At 39.6% G+C, this 4,122-nt stretch overlaps 1 non-coding gene across 1 annotated transcript; it reads right to left on the bottom strand.

Annotated features, from left to right (window-relative positions):
- Window positions 1–3,821: 3,821 nt before the first annotated feature.
- Window positions 3,822–3,892, bottom strand: trnat-agu (transfer RNA threonine (anticodon AGU)). The gene has a single exon. It is a non-coding gene; the product is annotated as a tRNA-Thr (tRNA).
- Window positions 3,893–4,122: the final 230 nt, after the last annotated feature.

Here is a 4,122-nt window from a genome sequence, read left to right on the forward strand (position 1 = left end):
CTACTTTTCTCGCAGATTCACCACTTTACATCTCGTAAATTTGCAACATTTTTCTGGACCCCATTTTGATATCCACTGAAGTTACCAAACACAGTTCTTGTCCTGATAAAGGGTTAAAGATGCATGATGAGGTGTGTTGACAGCGTCTCTGAGATCTTTTCATCACTAAACTGTGAAAACACGTTCTACTTGATCCTTGAGTCTGTCGTCAGTAGAACCTGTTTGACGTTCTGATCAACAGCAGATGTTGCTTGGTCCATGTTGTCAACCTTCATCCACCCAGCTCAGAGATGATCCACGTCACAACATGTCACTTTCTCTTTCACAGAAATCATTCTCCAGTTGGACTCAAACTAGCAACCCTCCAGCCCCAGAGATGACTCTGTGCTCATGTTGAAGCTCTTTGTTCTCTGCAGGACGTTCCTTGTTGGACCACTCAGGAACATTCACCACTGAGACAGTTACTGGCAGCCCAGTGATTGATAGAAGAGCTCCACATGAGCTCCTCCCACTCTGACTCATGCTCCCACTGCTGCTTCTTCTCGTCTTTTCATCCATATTTATATATTTATCGCCATGTGGTTTGTGTCGACTTTTCCTCCTGACACACTGAGCAGAAACGTGAGATAATGTGGAGGAATGTTGATGTTATCAATAAAGAGAACTCTGCTGATTGGTTGGTGCTGGACGGGCCAGAAGTCTTTCTAGTTGACATAAGTTACTCCAACATGGTCTCACAGGAATCCGTGGAATAGCCACGGAATCACTCAAATTTCTGTGAAACTGACACGGATTTCGCTACAATGCAAGTTAATGACAGTCATATTTTTCTGGCGAGATCTTCACCACAAAGTGATTATGTACATTCACTGAGTGAAGATTTAGAAAATAAAACATATATTTCTCGCTAGAAATGTGATCAAAATCCATTTTTATGCAGAAACTAAGTCAAAATATTGATTTTTTCACTAAAAATGAGAGAACTGTCTGCCATGTTTTTGTTCTGACCGCCGGGACCTTGAAAGTCCCGTGACTTGGAACAAACCAATAGGAACAAATATCCATGGAATATGGATTTCATGCTTCCTTCAGATGGAGCTTTGTGTTTACTGCATTTCAGAATCAGGATGTATGCATATCTGTGTATGACAGGGGTTTTAAACTGGCGGCCCGCGGGCCAATTGTGGCCCCCACCTTGATATGAAAGTTTAATGTGAGTTTTATATAAATGGCACTTTGCCGTGTTGTGTGTGGAAGGTCCCTTTAATTACTTTTTTTTGGTAATTTTGTGTCTTTTTTGGTAATTTTGTGTCTTTTTTGGTAATTCTGTGTCTTTTTTTGGTAATTTTTTTTTAGTTTTGTGTCTTTTTTGGTAATTTTGTGTCTTTTTTTGGTCATTTTTTTTTTAGTTTTGTGTCTTTTTTGGTAGTTTTGTGTCTTTTTTAGATTTGTGTCTTTTTTGGTAGTTTTATCAGACAGCCTTGAAGCCAGGGGCTGTTTGGGGCCAGATTAGATTGGAATTTGGACTGTAGGCGAAAGTGGCAGCGATTTTTTTTTTCTTGTTCTTTTTTATAATTATCTTTTTATTAGGAAATTTCACAACAGTTGACAAGTACAAATGGATTTACAGTTATTAGTATCAAAATTGTACAGAGCCAAGGGTTTTTTATCGATAGCTTCTTGTTCCAAATGTTCATCGTCCATTGGCAGCCATTTCTGCTAAAAAAAAAAAAAAAAGAAATACATTTTCTGGAAGCTCAGAGTTTACGAGTTGTGATGTGTTTGCTGACGTTTTCAGAAATGGAAGTTCATTGTTTGTCATTTCAAACATTTCTCTTGGATTGTGTTTGTTGTTGTAAGCATTTCTCATATTAAATCTTACTGACCTGAAAATAAATATAAACAAAATAAAATCGAGGTTTCTTACCTGAACTCCCGACACAAAACAGGAGAAAACATTAAACAAAAAGGCTTCCCACCCCGACCTACCGGGACTGGACCATTAACTTAACCCTCTGAAATCTTCGGCTATTATGTCCTATAAAACAATCTGTTAAAAAATCTTCACCATGCCATGTTGGTGTCAGTTTTTTCAGCGTTACCTCTCCTTTATGTCCTGATAATTAACTTTTAACTTTGACTTACTTGATAAAAATTTTGAACCCAAAAGAAACAAAGAAAACATAACATCTGATCTTGGAAATTATATTTAAATACACATCATTTTAAATGATGCAATATGAATACAGGTTGCAAATATAACATATAACAGGTAAAATGAGGATAATATCTAGTTCTATATTTTTATACTGAATATATTTGACATTATCTCCAGTTTTACTTGGCCGAATTCAATCCAATAAAAATCTGGTATTGAGTTTCAAGCCAGAACTTCAGAGGGAAGCTGATGGCTGAAGGCTCAATGTTGATTCATTTTTATGTCTTCACGTCATGAAGAAGTCATGTGCAGGTGATTTCATGGACTCTAGAGGGTTAATGTGTCTTTGTTATAAAAAAAATACAAGGAACAAAGATCACAACAACTAACAAGAGTTCACAGACAATTAACAGCTGAGTCGTCTGGATGAGAGTCAGACAAAGAGCCAAGAGAGGGAGGGTCCTTTAAGCTGTCAATCATCCTCCAACCTCCTCCTGGAAACAGGAAGAAAAGGAGCAGTGCCTCCTCTGGCAGGGAGGATCACCTGCACCAGGCAGGGACCCAACCATAGGAGTGTATGAGCCCTGGTGGTAACGTTTGGCCACAGGTTCCCCAGATGTTGTAGCTATGAAGTGATGAGTCATCAGCCTAATGGAGCCGGTCTGAAACCTGATCCTGCTGCGTCTGCCTTCAGAGGGCAGTTTAGTGAAAACAGTGTCATTACGAGGACCTGAGGCCTCCCAGGCCAGGACCTCATGCAGTGAACCGTACGCCAAGAACCGAGGGAAGGCTGAACATGACAGGACCAGGGATGGAGGGAGTCCAGGTCCAGACAGCAGGAGCTCAACGGGCCAGAGCCTTTGTTTTATCTGGAGCGCAGCAGATACTTGCATCATAGTTACTCTCCAAGAATAATGTCAGAACCTGATGACTCAAAGAGAAAACAGAGAGTTGATGAAAGTAAAGCTGGGCTGTCTGGCCAGGTTAGCACTCAGAGCTGCAAACACTCTGGACCACATGTATGTTTGTCTCTCATTATCTTATTTGTAGCTTGTTTTAACATTTTATTGCTGCAAATTCGAGGCTGCTACCAAAATAATGGAAGCAGACAGTGTGAAGTTTTCTCAGTGACGTGATTCAGCAGATATCCAGACGGTCAGCTGTCACTCAAACTAACCTGACTGGACAAAACCTTCATATGTGTGTATGAGCATGCTAGGATTTCACTTTTCACTGCGTATTTGTTGAAATACTGCTCATGTTATTCAAAGTCCCCATGACAAACTGGGGGAAAAGAACCTTTTAAGCCATCAGCACTCACTCTCATACCTCGTCAGCTGAAAACCTGTTTTTTTTTTATCAAAGCACACATTGGCTGGAGTGTAAAACACACAAAAACTGTCTGCAAACTGTCTGCAGGAAATGCATGCAGGGAAATAACCATGAATATGAAATATATTAAAGATGGCTTGTGATAAAATACTTGGCAATGATGACAACTGCCAAGACAAGGAAGATCTTAGAAAGAGGGTTAGAGTTAGAGTTAGATTTTTAGGAGGGAAAAGTGGTGCAAAAAGTCGACCAGTCAATACATTTGGAAGGAAACGATAAAAAAACTATTTAAGGAGTACTTCTGAAACTCTACAGACTGATCTACTGTCTGAGGCTCTGCTGGGATTTGAACCCAGGACCTCCTGTTTACTAGACAGGTGCTTTGACCAGCTCAGCCACAGCATCTCTTATTTCTAATCCTTATAGAACAGAAAGGTTCTGATTGAAGCATACATGTCGGTAAGTTGACTCTGATAACCATTTTCCATCATTACTCCACTATATCTGGACATAGTAAATAGTTGTTTATTGATCCATTAATGTTGTGAATGTCGTGTACAGCCCTTTAACATAACCATGATCTTATTAGACTAGACTTGAACCAACTAAGGCTGTTGTTTGCTTCTGTATCT

Source organism: Centropristis striata, chromosome 21 (assembly GCF_030273125.1).
Source record: "Centropristis striata isolate RG_2023a ecotype Rhode Island chromosome 21, C.striata_1.0, whole genome shotgun sequence".
NCBI classification, from domain to species: domain Eukaryota; kingdom Metazoa; phylum Chordata; class Actinopteri; order Perciformes; family Serranidae; genus Centropristis; species Centropristis striata.